Source organism: Salmo salar, chromosome 25, assembly GCF_965601325.2.
Source record: "Salmo salar chromosome 25, fSalSal1, whole genome shotgun sequence".
Lineage (NCBI taxonomy): Eukaryota > Metazoa > Chordata > Actinopteri > Salmoniformes > Salmonidae > Salmo > Salmo salar.
The window spans coordinates 4157823-4177500 of NC_138315.1; the positions used below are offsets into that span (position 1 = coordinate 4157823).

At 51.8% G+C, this 19678-nt stretch overlaps 5 non-coding genes and 1 pseudogene across 5 annotated transcripts; all 6 read left to right on the plus strand.

Annotated features, from left to right (window-relative positions):
• Positions 1-2061: 2061 nt before the first annotated feature.
• LOC123736340 (U2 spliceosomal RNA) lies at positions 2062-2243 on the plus strand. The gene has a single exon (XR_014382742.1). It is a non-coding gene; the product is annotated as a U2 spliceosomal RNA (small nuclear RNA).
• Positions 2244-6266: 4023 nt separating this feature from the next.
• LOC123736341 (U2 spliceosomal RNA) lies at positions 6267-6455 on the plus strand. Its single transcript, XR_006766066.2, has one exon. It is a non-coding gene; the product is annotated as a U2 spliceosomal RNA (small nuclear RNA).
• A 605-nt stretch (positions 6456-7060) lies between these two features.
• Positions 7061-7177, plus strand: LOC123736363 (U5 spliceosomal RNA). The gene has a single exon (XR_006766078.1). It is a non-coding gene; the product is annotated as a U5 spliceosomal RNA (small nuclear RNA).
• Positions 7178-12866: 5689 nt separating this feature from the next.
• LOC123736369 (uncharacterized) lies at positions 12867-13043 on the plus strand (annotated as a pseudogene).
• A 677-nt stretch (positions 13044-13720) lies between these two features.
• LOC123736362 (U5 spliceosomal RNA) lies at positions 13721-13837 on the plus strand. Its single transcript, XR_006766077.1, has one exon. It is a non-coding gene; the product is annotated as a U5 spliceosomal RNA (small nuclear RNA).
• Positions 13838-19325: 5488 nt separating this feature from the next.
• LOC123724730 (U2 spliceosomal RNA) lies at positions 19326-19514 on the plus strand. The gene has a single exon (XR_006757241.2). It is a non-coding gene; the product is annotated as a U2 spliceosomal RNA (small nuclear RNA).
• Positions 19515-19678: the final 164 nt, after the last annotated feature.

The window sequence follows — 19678 nt, forward strand, 5'->3', positions numbered from 1 at the left end:
GTCTGCCGAGGCCCCCGGGGGCCCGGCGGGTGCAGGGGTCAATTTGTGGGTTATCGCTTCTCGGCCTTTTGGCTCAGATCAAGCTTGGTACCGAGGTGCCCCAGAGCCCGCTGAGCCAAAAGGTCGAAGGAAGAAGGGCGGTAAAGGTTTTTTGACGGAGTTTTTTTTCCAACGTTTTTTTGGATTGTTCATTGGCTTCCTTTTGGAGAGTTTTTCTGTTTTTTTCATTGATTGAAAGGGCCATTTTTTTTTCTCGGAAATGGCGCGTCATGAGAAGATACCTGGAGTCGGACTGTCGAATACGGTGAGGTTTACATGGAAGAACAAAGAGATGGAGCCATTGGGAAGGGAAACTTTCGGAAGAACCATATTGTTGGGGATACTGAAACTTGAGGTGAAGGACGTTTTATGCCTCCAGGATAATCCGAGGGAAGGAGCTTTTGAGGTGACGTTACAGAAGGAGGAGAGGCATGAGGAAGTACTGAGGATGACGAGAGAGATGGAGAAGGAGAGACCTTTGTGCTATTATGAGGTGACCAGCCTAGCTAAAAACAATTTTAGGGTGGTCACCGTAAGAATATACAACCCGCATGTGAAGGATGAAGATGTGAGGGCCTTTTTGGGGCGCTATATGGACAATGTATCAACGGCAAGGCTCCTCAGGGACTCCCTGGGGTTCTGGGATGGCCGGCGAGGTTTCCAGGCACTCCTCAGGGAGGACCCTAAGGGACAGGGTGGCTACCTCCATCCTCCTGCGATGTTCTCCCTGGGGGCTGACCGGGGGACGTTGTTCTACGCACGTCAGCCCCCGTTTTGCAGGCGTTGTATGGCCTACGGTCATATCCTCGCCTCGTGCAGCACAGGAAAATGCAGATTTTGTGGATCTGCCGAGCACGAGGCGAGGGACTGTGACGCGCCGAAGGCATGTCACGGGTGTGGCATGCAGACGCACCTGTGGCGTGAATGTCCGGCGCGTCAGAGGTCATACGCGTCTGCAGCGGGGGGGGGAGCGAGAGCGGAGGATGGGGGAAGAAGAGGAGAGGAACAAGAGGAAAGAAAAGGCACGGAGGAAAAGGACACAGTGCGGGAGGAGAAGGAAAGAGCGGCAGCGGGAGAAGAGAGAAAGAAAGAAAGGGACTTGGTGGAACCAGAAGGACGGAAGGCTGAAGGAGAGGAGGAGCAGGAGGAGGAAAGAGACAGGAGGGTGGAGGGTCTGGAGAAGACGGTGGTGGAGAAGAAGGGGACGGAGAAGGCAATAGAGAGGGAGGAGACAGGGAAGACGGCGGTGGAGGAGAAAGAGAGAGAAAGAGAGGAGACAGAGAAGGCAGTGGTGGCGGGACCAGAAGGAGAGGGAGTAAAGGAGTGGGGGGACAGTAAAGAGGTAAGATCACGAGTAGAGGAGCTGAGGGAGATGGTAGGGGGGCTGACGGACACGGTGAATGACGCGGTGGGGGGCCTGACGGACGCAGATAGGGATGTTCCCTGGCTGCGCCCTCCACCGATAAAAAGACCTAAAAAGTGGGAGCGTAAGGACAGCAGGAGGAGGAAGGCTGGTAAGGGGGGGGTAGGGCAGGGGGGAGAGGATGCGGGGCCCTCATGGGCTCCCTCCTCTTCATGCTCTTTTACACCCCTGGCTGAGCTGGACCTTCCAGGCATTGCCCAGGGTTGGGGGACGGAGGAAGGTGGTAATTTTTTGTTTGAGGGCATGGGGTGCTCGGGCCAGAGTCAGGAGGAGGGCGGGGTGATAGATTTAAGTGGGGGGCACAAGACAGAGTGTTCGCTTGTGCCGGGCACTGATTCTGTATACAGGGGAGAGGGGATGGTGGCCGACGGCGGAGCGTCAGGAGTGGAGGAGGCGTCCCCGTCGGTCGGGAGGATGGGGTGAGTTTATTTGGATTTTTTGTTGTTAGTATGGGTTTGGTTTGTAGGTGAGAAGGGGAGGGAAGATGTTTTCCTGGGTCTTTGTTTAAGGGTTTTTGGTTTGTGTAATTATTATAAATGCCTAGTTATGATTTTGATTGGAATATATGGTTTTGTATTGAACGGCATAGAAAGTAATAAATATATTTTGTAAAAAAAAAAAAAAAAAATCTGTTCTTATCAGTTTAATATCTGATACGTCCCCCATCGGGGGACTACATATTAAATGGATTTTTCGAACAGGGAGTCGGAAATGGGGCTTGCTCCGTCCGCTCCACGCATCGACCCGGTATTGCAGTACCTCCGGGAACGGTGCAACACTTTTCTCCCATTGTCAAGGAAAAAGAAATACACCAAGCTATGTAAAACAGCTAGCAGAAGAAGAGGAGATGGAAGAACACAGGAGGCCTTTGGTGGCCATCTCCAACCGGTTCACAGTGCTGAATCCTGATACCGGGGATGAAGGGTCAGATGTGGGGGCCGAGACACAGGATTCTGTTATCTTGAAGGTTCCTGCATTAGCAGCCTCTGAAGCCTCGGTGGGGAGGTCTAGGGAGCAGGTCCAGGGGATCTGCTTGGTTCCTGCGCTTCCTGGGACAGGCACCACGGAGATGGACACCAATCCTGAGGAGGCCTCAATGGACTGTGCACAGGTACTGTCAGGGGGAGACCACACTTCCAGTCCTGGGGAAGAGTCGTTGGTCTGCGGACAGGTATCAGCCTGTGTGAACTTTTCCAGCCCTGAACGCTCTTTCGTGGCACCAGGCACGCCGAACAGTGACCGGTACCTGGAAGGGGTGAGTGACAGCGGGATGGGGGAGGCTCCTATCTGACAGACTGTATGGAGACGCTGGGTGATCTTGCTTATTTCCTTGTTTATTTCTTATGGCACTTTTCACAGTAATAACAGTGAATGTAAGGGGATTAAGGGATATGGGGAAGAGAGGAGGGGTGTTTCAGTACCTTTCCTGTGTCTCCTTCCAGGTTTGTTTTCTACAAGAAGTTCATTTAAGGGATATGGGGGATGTTCCTGTTTTTTCAAAGGAGTGGGCGAAGGGAGAGTCCAGATGGGGGATAGGGGGGGTGCACTCCTCTGGGGTGGGGATTTTGTTTGGGGATAGGGACTTTTGTGTGGTGGGTTCCTTTTCTGTTATACAGGGGAGGGTTTTAGTGGTTGATGCAGATTGGAGGGGGGCGAAGTTTCGTTTTATTAACATTTATGCACCTGCAGAGCCTCGAGGTAGGAAAGATCTTTTTTTGGCTCTGCCAGATATTTGTGTTACTAACCGAACTGTGGTTTTGGGGGGGGATTTCAATGTCTCTTTCGAAGGTACGGGGGACTTTAGCCTTCCCTATTTGGTTTCTGTGGTTAAAGATTTTTCTTTTAGGGACTCCTTCAGAGTCTGCGACCCCAAGGGGGAGGGTATGACATGGGCAAATTCAAGGGGTTCCCGTAGTCGTATAGATTTCATTTTTTTACCTGTATCTGTGCCAATATCGCAAGTCACTGTTTCTCCGGTCTGGTTTTCTGACCATTGCCAAGTCCAGGTAGTGTTCTCGGTAGACGTGCCAATATTTGGAAGAGGGTTTTGGAAATTAAATTCCCAAATTTTGGCGGATCTTTCCTTTAGGGAGGCTTTTAGATCCCATTATGAGCTATGGGGGGACCTCAAGCCTTTTTTGGCTCCCTAGTTGAATGGTGGGAGTGCGTAAAGCGCAATGTGCGCACCCTGGCTATTTCGCACTGTGTCGCTAAGGCCCGAGCAGACAGGGAGGTTTTTCGGCGGCTTCAGGGGGAGCTGACTGCTTTGGTGTCAGCCGAGAATAAGGGTGAGGGGAGGGATGTGGAGAGGATGGAGGTTTTAAAAAGTAAGTTGGGCCTGTATTTTCAGGGTAAGGCCAGGGACTTTCTCTTTAGGTGTCAACGAGATAAGTTCGAGTTTGGTGAGGCTAGCAGTTCATATTTTTTCAAACAGGTAAAAGCTGCCCATGCCAAAGCAGTTATTGCTCAGCTGCGAACAGAAAAGGGGGGAATGGTATCGGACCCAAAGGGGATGGTGGAAGCAGCGTCATCTTTCTACCAAGAGTCCTTTAGGGAAAAGGACATAGATGGGTCGAAAGAACACGTCTTTCTGGGGTTTTTGAGGGAAAAGGTTCCCCCGGAGGAAGCCTCTGATCTCGATCGCCCTTTCGAGGTTGAGGCTGCTTTGCGGGGTTTACCAACCAACAAAGTGCCAGGTTGCGATGGGCTTCCCCGGGAGTTTTATGTTACCTTTTGGGAGATTTTGGGCAGAGATTTTCTGTTGGTAGATAAGGCGGTATATGATTCAGGGCTCCTGGGGTCTTCAATGAGGGAGGGGATTTTGACGCTGCTTTACAAGAAAGGGGAAAGGGATAACCTGGGGAATTACAGGCCCATTACGCTACTGTGTGCAGACTATAAGGTGGTAGCCCGTGTCCTTGCGGGCCGCCTAAGGAAGGCTCTGCCCCATGTCATACATGAGGACCAGACCTGTGGGGTGGAGGGGAGGTCCATACAATGGAACCTGAGTCTGGTGAGGGACTGTATTGCTTGGGCCCAGGACAGAGGGGTGCACCTCATGTTGGTGGGCTTAGACATGGAAAAAGCTTTTGATAAGGTGCACCATGGGTTCCTCTTTTCAGTGTTGGAAAGGATGGGTTTTGGGGCTGGGTTTATGAGGTGGGTGGAGATTCTATACACTGCAGTGGGAAGTAGGGTTTTGGTAAATGGGCATGCAGGAGAGGTGGTTCCTCAGCAGACTGGGGTACGTCAAGGCTGCCCGTTGTCTCCACTGCTCTTTGTGTTGTACATGGAGCCGCTGGCAGCAGCCATTCGGGCAGATGCACGTATTAGGGGCCTCCGGCCCCCTGGTGGGGGCTCTTCAGAGGTCAAGATCTCCCAGTATGCGGACGACATGACTTTGTTTCTGACATCCGAGGGGAGTGTCGCCAGGGCGGTGGAGGTCCTGGGGGAGTTCGGACTGGCATCCGGGGCTAGGGTCAACCTGGGGAAATCCTCAGTCAAGTTTTTTGGACCATGGGCAGGGAGAGAGGAAGGCCTCAGTGGCCTCCCGCTCTGCTCGGGGCCTATGAGGGTCCTGGGAGTGGATTTTGAAGTGACAGGTAGTGAGGGAATTAACTGGGGGCAGAGGATCGCGAAAGTGCGCACCAAGGTGGGCCTCTGGAAAGCTCGTCGGCTCTCTATGAGTGGACGGGTTCTAGTCATTAAAGCAGACATTCTTCCGTCCTTGGTTTATTTGGCCTATGTTTTTCCTTTACCTCCTCGTTACAGGAAGGATTTAGTGCGAACCATTTTTTCTTTTGTTTGGGGGGGCTATGAGTATATAAAAAGGGACTGGATGGTGCAATCAGTGGAGGAGGGAGGAAGGGGAGTTCCTGACATCCCTCTGAAGTTAGACACTATTTTCTTTTCTTCAATATGTAAAAGTCTGGTTAACCCTTGTAACCATGGTTACAAGGCTTTTGCTTTGTTTTGGCTATCTTTCCCTCTGCGGAGGTTGATAGCCTGGGACAACTCTCGACCTAAGGCGGAATCCCTCCCGGCTCATTTTGAACATGCGGTGAAGTGGAGCAGAAGGCACACTGAGTGCCAGGAGGGTCTGCTCTGCATGGACCACAGGGCTTTATACAGGACCTTGGTGGCTAAGCGGGGTCCTGTCGGTGTCTATGGGGTAGGGCCGGTGGTATGGCAGGCAATTCAGCAAAAGGGTCTCTCTAACAGGTTGAAGGATCTAAATTGGTTGTGTATACATGGGCGTCTGCCAGTTAGGGAGGTCCTTTACAGGCACGGCCTGTCAAAGGTCAAGATATGCCCAAGGGAAGGGTGTGAAGGCGAGGAGACGCTCCGTCACACTTTTTGGGAGTGCTCCTTTGCCAGGAGGGTTTGGGGGGATTTGGGCTCCTTCTTCCAGATGCTGGGGATTCTATCCTTTGATGCAATTATGTTGAGGAGGGGTTTGGGGATCAGGAGCGGGAGGGGATCCTTTTTAATCTGGCTCTTGATTTCCTTGGGGAAGGTAGCTCTGTGGGATTCAAGGGCGGTTTTGGTTAAATCCAATGTGGACTGGGGAGTGGGTGGAGTGGTAAGTAGGGTTAGAGCTGACCTGAGGAAAAGGTTTGATTTCGATGTGGACAAATATGGCTTCCATGCCTCTAAGGAACGCTGGAAGTACCTTTATGAGTAAGAGGCCTTGTTGCAGTGGTTGGCCAAAGTGTATGTACTGTTTGCTTGATTATGTGGTTTTTTTCCATGTCCCGGTTTTGAAATGTCCAGTATTTTGGGAAATGTAAAGTGTTTACAATGAATGGTTTGGTTAAATAAAAAAAAATAAAAAAAAATATCTGTTCTTATCAGTTTAATATCTGATACGTCCCCCATCGGGGGACTACATATTAAATGGATTTTTCGAACAGGGAGTCGGAAATGGGGCTTGCTCCGTCCGCTCCACGCATCGACCCGGTATTGCAGTACCTCCGGGAACGGTGCAACACTTTTCTCCCATTGTCAAGGAAAAAGAAATACACCAAAGCTATGTAAAACAGCTAGCAGAAGAAGAGAAGGAATGAAAAAAGAAGAATCATCCAAACTGAAACAAGTGCGAAGCCCCCTTCATGGGGGTCCCCCGTTTTCCCGCCATTTTACTTAAAAAAAAAAAAAAAAAATAAAAAAAAACATTGGCCAGGAGAGTGTGTGTGTGTGTGTGTGTGTGTGTGTGTGTGTGTGTGTGTGTGTGTGTGTGTGTGTTTTTGAGCCCCCCCCAAAAAATACAATCACTTCACCAGGATTGTGTGTGTGTGTGTGTGTGTGTGTGTGTTTTTGAGCCCCCCCCCCAAAAAATACAATCACTTCACCAGGATTGTGTGTGTGTGTGTGTTTTTGAGCCCCCCCCCAAAAAAATACAATCACTTCACCAGGATTGTCTATCTGTCTGTCTGTCTGTCTGTCTGTCTGTCTGTCTGTCTGTCTGTCTGTCTGTCTGTCTGTGACTTTTTACCCACAGCCCTCGAAAACTTGGAAGAGTGGGTTCGGGGACCACCCGCGGGGACCCGGCCTAGAGTGCACCGTGTGTGTCTCGGGCCCCGACCTCTGACTTCCATACGACTCTGGTTTCTCTTCATTACGCACAAGCCTTTCGCCTTTTACTAAAGACTTCCGTGGAGAGGAACACTTACGAGTTCAACGTATTTTTGGAAGGGCTTTGCTTCTGGCAGAGCCCGGTATCTTGTTTCAAGAGAAATTGACAGAGATGACGCCGAGACTTTTTGCTCAGGCGTTTGACTTGAAGCCGGCTGACCGACCGGCGTATTTTTTCCACTCAAAGTAGTCGCTCGGGCAATTGAGTTCAAGCCCGACGATGACTGGTGTATTTGCCGGGCATTGAACAAATAGTCGCACTAGGATTAAAGAGCTAGTGACCTAACGACGCATTAGCGACTTTTAAAAAAAAACACACCCGCCTGTCACCAGGGAAGCGTTGGGTGAGGAGGAGCCAACTTTTGCCAAACCGATGAGGTCTGCCGAGGCCCCCGGGGGCCCGGCGGGTGCAGGGGTCAATTTGTGGGTTATCGCTTCTCGGCCTTTTGGCTCAGATCAAGCTTGGTACCGAGGTGCCCCAGAGCTCGCTGAGTCAGAAGGTCGAAGACGGAGAGCGGTAACATTTTTGAGTGGGAAAATCCTTTTTTTCATCTCAGTCCCGGATTTTTTTTTGGCTTCTTTAAAAAAAAGAGAGTTTATTTTGTTTTTGATTGAGAAGAGTGTCATTGTCCAGGGTGGAAATGGCACGCAACTCTTCCAGCAAGGGGATGCCAGGAACCGGTTTGGCGAACACAGTGCGATTCGCTTGGAGGAACAAAGAGATGGAGCAATTTGAAAGAGAGACTTTTGGGAGAACCATTCTTATGGGGATCCTGAAGTTGGAGGTGAAGGACGTGCTATGCCTCCAAGCGAATCCAATGGAGGGAGCGTACGATGTGACGCTGCACAAGGAGGAGAAGCACGAAGAAGTGTTGAAGAAGGCGAGAGAGCTTGGGAAAGAGAAACCCCTGTGCCATTACGAGGTGACCAGCCTGGCTAAGAACAATTTCAGGGTGGTCACCATAAATATGTACAATCCGCATGTGAAGGATGAGGAGGTGAGGGCCTTTCTGGGGAGGTACGCTGACAACGTCTCCTCAGCGAGGCACCTCAGGGACTCCCTGGGATTCTGGAACGGAAGGAGAGGGTTCCAGGTCCTTCTCAGGGAGGACCCGAAGGGATTGGGTGGCTACCTCCATCCCCCGGCAATGTTCTCCCTGGGGGCTGACAGGGGGACATTGTTTTATGCCCGTCAGCCTCCGTTCTGCAGGCGTTGTATGGCCTACGGTCATGTCCTGGCCTCGTGCAACACCAGGAAGTGCAGGTTCTGTGGGTCGGGAGAGCACGAGGCCAAGGACTGTGACGAGCCCAAGGCTTGCCACGGGTGTGGCGCGTCAACACACCTGTGGCGTGATTGCCCGGCTCGTCAAAGGTCATACGCGTCTGCAGCTGGAGGGGGAGCGGGGGATGGGGGAAGAAGAGAAAGGAAGGATGCGGAAGACAGTAATGGCACAGGGGAGAAGACAGGACGGGAAGAGGGCGAGAGGAAGGAGGCGGAAGGAGGTGAAGGAGCAGAGAAGAAGCCTGGAACAGTGGAGAGAGCGGAGGCGGAGGTGGAGGAGGGAACAGTGACGGAAATGGAGGGAGAAGCGAGGACAGGACCAGAAGAAGGAGCGGGGAAGAGAGGAGGGAAGGAGTGGGGGGACAGCATGTCGAGCGCCCTCGTTGAAGAGTTAAGGGGAATGGTGGAGGAGCTGGCGGAGAGGGGGAGTGGTGATTCTCCGCTGCCTCCAACGCCTAAGAAGAAAGGGAAAAGGAGGGGGGGCTCGGCATGCTGTGAGAGGGAGGGGGGTGTGGAGGGGGAGGCCAAGCGTGGGATGGGGGAGGGAAGAACGGCCCTGTCCTCGCTGTTTTCCTCAGCCCCTCAACAGCTGGTGGAGGGTGACTCCCAGGGCGTGGCGCTGGGCTGGGTGTCTGAGGGGGGATCTCAACTCCTGCTTGGGGAGATGGGGTCCCCTGCTCTCGACCTCAGTCCAGCAGCCTACAGGGAGAGAGGAACGAAGGGTGTTGGTGGGGAACCCAGGATGCAGGACACTCCAAGGCCTAACACCATACCTGCATCCTGGGTTGGAGAGATGGAGGAGGACGGGGGGACGTCAGGAGAGGAGAAGACGTCCCCGCCGGATGAGTCGAAGCAGGGGAGCATCGGGTGAGTCTCCTGTTTTTTTGGTTATTTTGGGGTTTTATTTCATTGATGTAAGGTTTTTATTTTAATTTTAAATGACATTTTCTGTTAATATTTTTAGTTTAAATGTAAGGGGTTTAAGGGATTTTGTTAAGAGGAGGGCGGTTTTTAGTTTTTTGGAAGGGGTGGGTTTTGATGTTTGTTTTTTACAGGAGGTTCACCTGAGGGATGGAGGGGATGTCATCAGGTTTAGTAGGGAGTGGGGTAAGGGGGAGTCAGTTTGGGGTATAGGTGGGGTGCATTCTACAGGGGTGGGGATTTTGTTTGGGAATAGGGAGGTGAAGGTGGAGGGATCTTTTGTTGTAATGCAGGGGAGGGTGTTGGGGGTGGATGTCACTTTTAGGGATAGTAGGTATAGGTTAGTGGTGGTGTATGGGCCACAGGTGGCGGCAGACAGGAGGGAGATGGTGGACTGTCTGACGCCCCTGTGTGTTACAAATAGGCACTTAGTGATAGGGGGGGATTTTAATATAGATTTAGGGGTAGGGGGAGATAGTAGTGCAGGCGCCATCACCGGGCTAATGGCTTGCCATGGTCTGGTTGATGGAGGCCTGCACTCTACTCCGACAATGGCTGGTCCCACATGGCGCAACTCCCGGGGGGTTGCGCGGAGGCTCGACTACATTTTCCTATCTAGGTCTTTGGGTCAGTTGTCTGGGCGGCTGTTGCCTGTGTCCTTCTCAGATCACGACGGGGTGCTCCTGCAGGTGGGGTCGCCAGTCTGCCTCTTCGGTAGGGGGTACTGGAAATTAGATCGGGATGTGCTGGAGGAGCAAGCTTTCGTTGACACCTTTTTTGGTTTCTTTCGGGGGCTTGAAGGCCTCCGGTCCATGTGCGAGGGGGTGTTAGAGTGGTGGGATTTAGTTAAGGTAAGGATTAGGGCTTTTATAATAGGATATTGTAAGAGGAAAAAAAGGGAGGAAAGGAGGGAGGTGGATCGTATCCAAAGGTTGCTCGAACTCGAGTACGAGGCAGGCAACCTCGGCGGGTCGTTTGACTGGGAGAGATCCACTGACCTGAAGGCGCAGCTCAGGGAGCTGCAGGAGCGGAAGGCTCGAGCTTTCCTGGAGCGTGCGCATAATGGCTTTCTAGAACATAATGAGACTTGTTCCGCTATGTTCTTTAAGTCGGTTAGGGCCAGACAGAGTAGGAAGATAATGCATGGGGTGAGGAAAGAAGATGGTAGCATAGTTAGAAAACCGGAGGAAATGGTCAGGGTAACAACTGATCATTTCCGAGGTTTATTTAAAGAGAGGGTAATAGATGTAGAGCAGGGAAATGTGTTTTTAGAACACTTGTCCCGGCGATTGCCGGAGGACATTAGAGATGTGATGGAGGCTCAGATCTCCCTCGAAGAGGTTGAGAGTGCTCTCAGGAGGATGGGAAAAGGGAAGGTGCCTGGGATGGATGGGCTGCCGGCCGAGTTTTACCTCAAGTTTTGGGGTATACTTGGACCAGTGGTCCTCGAAGTCTTGAAGGCCATCCTTGAGACGGGGGTCCCGGGGGGATCAATGGCGGTCGGTGTGCTGTCACTTCTTTATAAGAAGGGGGAAGCAACTGACCTTGGCAACTGGCGGCCGTTGACCATGCTGTGCGTAGATTACAAGCTACTTGCAAAGGTTTTAGCAGACCGGTTACGCACAGCCCTTCCCTACGTCGTCCATGAGGATCAGACGTGCGGGGTAGAGGGGCGCTCGATCAGATGGAACCTACAGTTGATCAGGGACTCCATCGCTTGGGTAGAAGATAGGGGACTGCCTTTAATGGTAGCAGCGCTAGATCAGGCGAAAGCCTTTGATCGCGTGAATAGATCCTTTCTATTCAGGGTGTTAGGTAGATTAGGATTTGGGGAGAAGTTTATAGGATGGATCCGTACATTATATGTCGGGGCAGGGTGCCGAGTTAGCGTAAACAGTCACTTAGGTGACGTTTTTGACCTCTCGTCTGGGGTTAGGCAGGGATGCCCGCTCTCGGCTCTCCTCTTCGTTCTGTACATGGAGCCTCTGGGGGCTGCCATTAGGGCAGACACAGGGGTGGAGGGCTTGCTGATCCCTGGAAGTGGCGGTCTCCGTGTCAAGTTGACACAGTATGCCGACGACACATCCTTGCTGCTTTGCAAGGACTCGTGCCTGACAAGGTCCCTTGCCATTATTGGGGATTTCACCCGAGCGTCGGGGGCGGTTCTTAACCACGCGAAGTCTTCCGTTAAGTTTTTCGGAAGATGGAGTGGTAGGACGGATGTGCCCGGAGGGTTATCTCTCTGTAACGGGGCCCTGAGGATACTCGGGGTCCATTTTGAGACCTCCGGCTCAGCGACGCTGAACTGGAACATGGGCATCGCAGTGGTACAGAGGAAGCTAGCGATGTGGAGGGCTAGGTCGTTGTCCTTTTTAGGCAAGGTCCTGGTTCTCAAGGTGGATGTATTGCCATCTCTATTGTACTTGGCGTACATCTACCCATTGCCGGCTTGTCTTCGGAGGCATCTAGTGAGGCTGGTGTTTCAGTTCATGTGGGGTGGCAGGTACGAGTGGGTCGCCAGGGCACGCATGATCTGTCCCATCGGGGAGGGAGGTAGGGGGGTACCACATCTCCCCCTCAAGCTGGACGCAATTTTTGTTTCTTTTCTGTTGACGGAGCTTGCTCAGCCAGTACTACACCCGTCCGGTTACCTCCTGCGGGTGTTCTTCTCGTATCAGGCGAGAAGCGTAATGGTGTGGTCTAACACGGGTCCTCGGGCGGAACAGCTGCCGTGGCACTTTGGCCATGCGGCCAAGTGGCTGCGTGCACACCCCGAGGTTGAAGTCGCCCGAGTAGGTTTAGACCACAGGCACCTGTACGAGGAGGTCAGGCGGGCAGTAAGTCCAGCACCTGTGATGGGCATCCCGGCGGTGGTCTGGGAGGGAGTGCAGGCGCGGGGTCTAGACAACAGGCTCAAGGACCTGAATTGGTTGAGCCTCCACAAGTGTTTGCCGGTACGCTCCACCATGTACCGGCATAGCTTGGCGCGATCCCCCACCTGTCCAAGACCTTCTTGTGGCAGGGAGGAGACTGTGCGCCATGTCTTTTGGGACTGTGCCATTGCCGGAGTAGTATGGGCAAAGGCACGGGTGTTGTTAGGAAGGGTTAGAGGGGATTTTGTTTTGACTTGGGCTAGGTTAGAGAGAGGTGTAGGGAGAGCGAGGGGGACGGATAGGGATAGGTTTCTGCTCTGGCTTCTCATGAGCCTCTTTAAGCGAGGGCTGTGGGAAGCCAGGCAGAACATGGTCAAGACAGGGAGAGATTGGGGGGTGGAAGGAATAGTGAGGAGGGTGGAAGGAGATTTGAGGGGGAGGATGAAGAGGGAGGAGACGAAGTGGGGGCAGCATGCTGCCCGGGAGAGATGGAAGGGGGGATTAGGGCTGGGGTTATTTTAGATTAGGGACGGGAAGATAGGGAAAGTTAGTGTTTAGGATGACGGGGAGGGATGATGCTCCCCTGAGTTTTTGTTTGGGGTTTCATTTGTTTTGTGAATTAAAAATACCATGATTGATTTAGTTTGAATGAAAATTTTGATTTGTATGGTATGAATGGTATTGATTGTAATAAATTATTTTTTCTAAAAAAAAAAAATCTGTTCTTATCAGTTTAATATCTGATACGTCCCCCATCGGGGGACTACATATTAAATGGATTTTTCGAACAGGGAGTCGGAAATGGGGCTTGCTCCGTCCGCTCCACGCATCGACCCGGTATTGCAGTACCTCCGGGAACGGTGCAACACTTTTCTCCCATTGTCAAGGAAAAAGAAATACACCAAGCTATGTAAAACAGCTAGCAGAAGAAGAGAAGGAATGAAAAAAGAAGAATCATCCAAACTGAAACAAGTGCGAAGCCCCCTTCATGGGGGTCCCCCGTTTTCCCGCCATTTTACTTTAAAAAAAAAAAAAACATTGGCCAGGAGAGTGTTGGTGTGTGTGTGTGTGTGTGTGTGTGTGTGTGTGTGTGTGTGTTTTTGAGCCCCCCCCAAAAAATACAATCACTTCACCAGGATTGTTTGTGTGTGTGTGTGTGTGTGTGTGTGTGTGTGTGTGTGTGTGTGTGTGTGTGTGTGTGTGTGTGTGTTTTTGAGCCCCCCCCAAAAAATACAATCACTTCACCAGGATTGTGTGTGTGTGTGTGTGTTTTGAGCCCCCCCCCAAAAAATACAATCACTTCACCAGGATTGTGTGTGTGTGTGTTTTTGAGCCCCCCCCCAAAAATACAATCACTTCACCAGGATTGTCTATCTGTCTATCTGTCTATCTGTCTGTCTGTCTGTCTGTCTGTCTGTCTGTCTGTCTGTCTGTGACTTTTTACCCACAGCCCTCGAAAACTTGGAAGAGTGGGTTCGGGGACCACCCGCGGGGACCCGGCCTAGAGTGCACCGTGTGTGTCTCGGGCCCCGACCTCTGACTTCCATACGACTCTGGTTTCTCTTCATTACGCACAAGCCTTTCGCCTTTTACTAAAGACTTCCGTGGAGAGGAACACTTACGAGTTCAACGTATTTTTGGAAGGGCTTTGCTTCTGGCAGAGCCCGGTATCTTGTTTCAAGAGAAATTGACAGAGATGACGCCGAGACTTTTTGCTCAGGCGTTTGACTTGAAGCCGGCTGACCGACCGGCGTATTTTTTCCACTCAAAGTAGTCGCTCGGGCAATTGAGTTCAAGCCCGACGATGACTGGTGTATTTGCCGGGCATTGAACAAATAGTCGCACTAGGATTAAAGAGCTAGTGACCTAACGACGCATTAGCGACTTTTAAAAAAAAACACACCCGCCTGTCACCAGGGAAGCGTTGGGTGAGGAGGAGCCAACTTTTGCCAAACCGATGAGGTCTGCCGAGGCCCCCGGGGGCCCGGCGGGTGCAGGGGTCAATTTGTGGGTTATCGCTTCTCGGCCTTTTGGCTAAGATCAGGTTGGGTACCGAGGTGCCATAACACTCTTAGTCCAAAGCCGATGGCCGGAGGGCAGGATCCACAGTCAGCCAGAGGGGCTGGACTGCGCAATACGTTGCAGTTCGTTTGGAAGAACAAGGGCAAGCAAATTGGCAATAGAGAATGGTTCATCAGGACGGTGATCATTGAAGGGTTAAAGGTGGACCCAGGGCAAGTTTTCTGCTTGCAGCGGAACATGGCGGCGGAGGGCTACGACCTGTCTCTAAATGGCGAGGCCTTGTACAGGCGGTGTATGGACACCTGCAAAGAGAAGGAAGCCAGTGAGCCATTCTCAAACTTTCAGGTTGTCCCCTTGTGCCGGTTGGATCTAAAGGTGATCACCGTGCATATCTACAATCCCTATGTGGGGGATGACAGCATCGTGGCGTTCCTAGGCCGGTTTGGGAAAGTGAGTCCCGGGGTGCGGTACCTAAGGGACGGGTATGGGATCTGGTCAGGGAGGAGGCAATTCCGTGTCGCACTGAACAGAGATCCGGAAGGAGCAGATAAGTTGGTGCACCCACCAGCCTATTTCTCCATTGGAGTGGACCGGGGGTACCTTTTTTATTCAGGCCAACCAAGTTTTTGCAGGCACTGCCGTAGCTTCGGTCATTTGGCCACGGGGTGCAATCTGCTGAAGTGCAGAAACTGCGGGAAACCAGGTCACGGGGCAGCCAACTGCAGGGAGGCTCGAGTATGCAATGGCTGTGGGAAGCAGGGCCACTTGTTTAAAGACTGTCCAAATAGGCAACGGACCTATGCGGAGGCAGCCGGTGATGGCCCCGAGGAAGGTGCTGCGGGCTCTCCCCTCCGGCCAATAGAGGAGGTCCTTGAGGAAATCCGAGCGGCAGCAGAGGAGGTGGCGAAAGCCCCAGGGGAAAGTACAGTAAAGGAGGGCAGTCCGAAGGGGACTGTGGAGGAGATGGAACTGCTGACGGGAGCCTGGGAGGATAGTATACTGAGTGAGATGTCAGACGACTCGGCTACCCGAACCCTCTCGCGGAAGATGAGGTCGTCTTCGGGGGGCGGGTCGACTGGATCGGCATCTTCAGACAATGGAGAGTCCGGGAAGGTGTACAAGGGGAAAAGAAAGAAGAGGAGGAGGGTCGCTGGTCGGGTAGCGATGGAAGAACACAGGAGGCCTTTGGTGGCCATCTCCAACCGGTTCACAGTGCTGAATCCTGATACCGGGGATGAAGGGTCAGATGTGGGGGCCGAGACACAGGATTCTGTTATCTTGAAGGTTCCTGCATTAGCAGCCTCTGAAGCCTCGGTGGGGAGGTCTAGGGAGCAGGTCCAGGGGATCTGCTTGGTTCCTGCGCTTCCTGGGACAGGCACCACGGAGATGGACACCAATCCTGAGGAGGCCTCAATGGACTGTGCACAGGTACTGTCAGGGGGAGACCACACTTCCAGTCCTGGGGAAGAGTCGTTGGTCTGCGGACAGGTATCAGCCTGTGTGAACTTTTCCAGCCCTGAACGCTCTTTCGTGGCACCAGGCACGCCGAACAGTGACCGGTACCTGGAAGGGGTGAGTGACAGCGGGATGGGGGAGGCTCCTATCTGACAGACTGTATGGAGACGCTGGGTGATCTTGCTTATTTCCTTGTTTATTTCTTATGGCACTTTTCACAGTAATAACAGTGAATGTAAGGGGATTAAGGGATATGGGGAAGAGAGGAGGGGTGTTTCAGTACCTTTCCTGTGTCTCCTTCCAGGTTTGTTTTCTACAAGAAGTTCATTTAAGGGATATGGGGGATGTTCCTGTTTTTTCAAAGGAGTGGGCGAAGGGAGAGTCCAGATGGGGGATAGGGGGGGTGCACTCCTCTGGGGTGGGGATTTTGTTTGGGGATAGGGACTTTTGTGTGGTGGGTTCCTTTTCTGTTATACAGGGGAGGGTTTTAGTGGTTGATGCAGATTGGAGGGGGGCGAAGTTTCGTTTTATTAACATTTATGCACCTGCAGAGCCTCGAGGTAGGAAAGATCTTTTTTTGGCTCTGCCAGATATTTGTGTTACTAACCGAACTGTGGTTTTGGGGGGGGATTTCAATGTCTCTTTCGAAGGTACGGGGGACTTTAGCCTTCCCTATTTGGTTTCTGTGGTTAAAGATTTTTCTTTTAGGGACTCCTTCAGAGTCTGCGACCCCAAGGGGGAGGGTATGACATGGGCAAATTCAAGGGGTTCCCGTAGTCGTATAGATTTCATTTTTTTACCTGTATCTGTGCCAATATCGCAAGTCACTGTTTCTCCGGTCTGGTTTTCTGACCATTGCCAAGTCCAGGTAGTGTTCTCGGTAGACGTGCCAATATTTGGAAGAGGGTTTTGGAAATTAAATTCCCAAATTTTGGCGGATCTTTCCTTTAGGGAGGCTTTTAGATCCCATTATGAGCTATGGGGGGACCTCAAGCCCTTTTTTGGCTCCCTAGTTGAATGGTGGGAGTGCGTAAAGCGCAATGTGCGCACCCTGGCTATTTCGCACTGTGTCGCTAAGGCCCGAGCAGACAGGGAGGTTTTTCGGCGGCTTCAGGGGGAGCTGACTGCTTTGGTGTCAGCCGAGAATAAGGGTGAGGGGAGGGATGTGGAGAGGATGGAGGTTTTAAAAAGTAAGTTGGGCCTGTATTTTCAGGGTAAGGCCAGGGACTTTCTCTTTAGGTGTCAACGAGATAAGTTCGAGTTTGGTGAGGCTAGCAGTTCATATTTTTTCAAACAGGTAAAAGCTGCCCATGCCAAAGCAGTTATTGCTCAGCTGCGAACAGAAAAGGGGGGAATGGTATCGGACCCAAAGGGGATGGTGGAAGCAGCGTCATCTTTCTACCAAGAGTCCTTTAGGGAAAAGGACATAGATGGGTCGAAAGAACACGTCTTTCTGGGGTTTTTGAGGGAAAAGGTTCCCCCGGAGGAAGCCTCTGATCTCGATCGCCCTTTCGAGCTTGAGGAGGTTGAGGCTGCTTTGCGGGGTTTACCAACCAACAAAGTGCCAGGTTGCGATGGGCTTCCCCGGGAGTTTTATGTTACCTTTTGGGAGATTTTGGGCAGAGATTTTCTGTTGGTAGATAAGGCGGTATATGATTCAGGGCTCCTGGGGTCTTCAATGAGGGAGGGGATTTTGACGCTGCTTTACAAGAAAGGGGAAAGGGATAACCTGGGGAATTACAGGCCCATTACGCTACTGTGTGCAGACTATAAGGTGGTAGCCCGTGTCCTTGCGGGCCGCCTAAGGAAGGCTCTGCCCCATGTCATACATGAGGACCAGACCTGTGGGGTGGAGGGGAGGTCCATACAATGGAACCTGAGTCTGGTGAGGGACTGTATTGCTTGGGCCCAGGACAGAGGGGTGCACCTCATGTTGGTGGGCTTAGACATGGAAAAAGCTTTTGATAAGGTGCACCATGGGTTCCTCTTTTCAGTGTTGGAAAGGATGGGTTTTGGGGCTGGGTTTATGAGGTGGGTGGAGATTCTATACACTGCAGTGGGAAGTAGGGTTTTGGTAAATGGGCATGCAGGAGAGGTGGTTCCTCAGCAGACTGGGGTACGTCAAGGCTGCCCGTTGTCTCCACTGCTCTTTGTGTTGTACATGGAGCCGCTGGCAGCAGCCATTCGGGCAGATGCACGTATTAGGGGCCTCCGGCCCCCTGGTGGGGGCTCTTCAGAGGTCAAGATCTCCCAGTATGCGGACGACATGACTTTGTTTCTGACATCCGAGGGGAGTGTCGCCAGGGCGGTGGAGGTCCTGGGGGAGTTCGGACTGGCATCCGGGGCTAGGGTCAACCTGGGGAAATCCTCAGTCAAGTTTTTTGGACCATGGGCAGGGAGAGAGGAAGGCCTCAGTGGCCTCCCGCTCTGCTCGGGGCCTATGAGGGTCCTGGGAGTGGATTTTGAAGTGACAGGTAGTGAGGGAATTAACTGGGGGCAGAGGATCGCGAAAGTGCGCACCAAGGTGGGCCTCTGGAAAGCTCGTCGGCTCTCTATGAGTGGACGGGTTCTAGTCATTAAAGCAGACATTCTTCCGTCCTTGGTTTATTTGGCCTATGTTTTTCCTTTACCTCCTCGTTACAGGAAGGATTTAGTGCGAACCATTTTTTCTTTTGTTTGGGGGGGCTATGAGTATATAAAAAGGGACTGGATGGTGCAATCAGTGGAGGAGGGAGGAAGGGGAGTTCCTGACATCCCTCTGAAGTTAGACACTATTTTCTTTTCTTCAATATGTAAAAGTCTGGTTAACCCTTGTAACCATGGTTACAAGGCTTTTGCTTTGTTTTGGCTATCTTTCCCTCTGCGGAGGTTGATAGCCTGGGACAACTCTCGACCTAAGGCGGAATCCCTCCCGGCTCATTTTGAACATGCGGTGAAGTGGAGCAGAAGGCACACTGAGTGCCAGGAGGGTCTGCTCTGCATGGACCACAGGGCTTTATACAGGACCTTGGTGGCTAAGCGGGGTCCTGTCGGTGTCTATGGGGTAGGGCCGGTGGTATGGCAGGCAATTCAGCAAAAGGGTCTCTCTAACAGGTTGAAGGATCTAAATTGGTTGTGTATACATGGGCGTCTGCCAGTTAGGGAGGTCCTTTACAGGCACGGCCTGTCAAAGGTCAAGATATGCCCAAGGGAAGGGTGTGAAGGCGAGGAGACGCTCCGTCACACTTTTTGGGAGTGCTCCTTTGCCAGGAGGGTTTGGGGGGATTTGGGCTCCTTCTTCCAGATGCTGGGGATTCTATCCTTTGATGCAATTATGTTGAGGAGGGGTTTGGGGATCAGGAGCGGGAGGGGATCCTTTTTAATCTGGCTCTTGATTTCCTTGGGGAAGGTAGCTCTGTGGGATTCAAGGGCGGTTTTGGTTAAATCCAATGTGGACTGGGGAGTGGGTGGAGTGGTAAGTAGGGTTAGAGCTGACCTGAGGAAAAGGTTTGATTTCGATGTGGACAAATATGGCTTCCATGCCTCTAAGGAACGCTGGAAGTACCTTTATGAGTAAGAGGCCTTGTTGCAGTGGTTGGCCAAAGTGTATGTACTGTTTGCTTGATTATGTGGTTTTTTTCCATGTCCCGGTTTTGAAATGTCCAGTATTTTGGGAAATGTAAAGTGTTTACAATGAATGGTTTGGTTAAATAAAAAAAAATAAAAAAAAATATCTGTTCTTATCAGTTTAATATCTGATACGTCCCCCATCGGGGGACTACATATTAAATGGATTTTTCGAACAGGGAGTCGGAAATGGGGCTTGCTCCGTCCGCTCCACGCATCGACCCGGTATTGCAGTACCTCCGGGAATGGTGCAACACTTTTCTCCCATTGTCAAGGAAAAAGAAATACACCAAATCTATGTAAAACAGCTAGCAGAAGAAGAGAAGGAATGAAAAAAGAAGAATCATCCAAACTGAAACAAGTGCGAAGCCCCCTTCATGGGGGTCCCCCGTTTTCCCGCCATTTTACTTAAAAAAAAAAAAA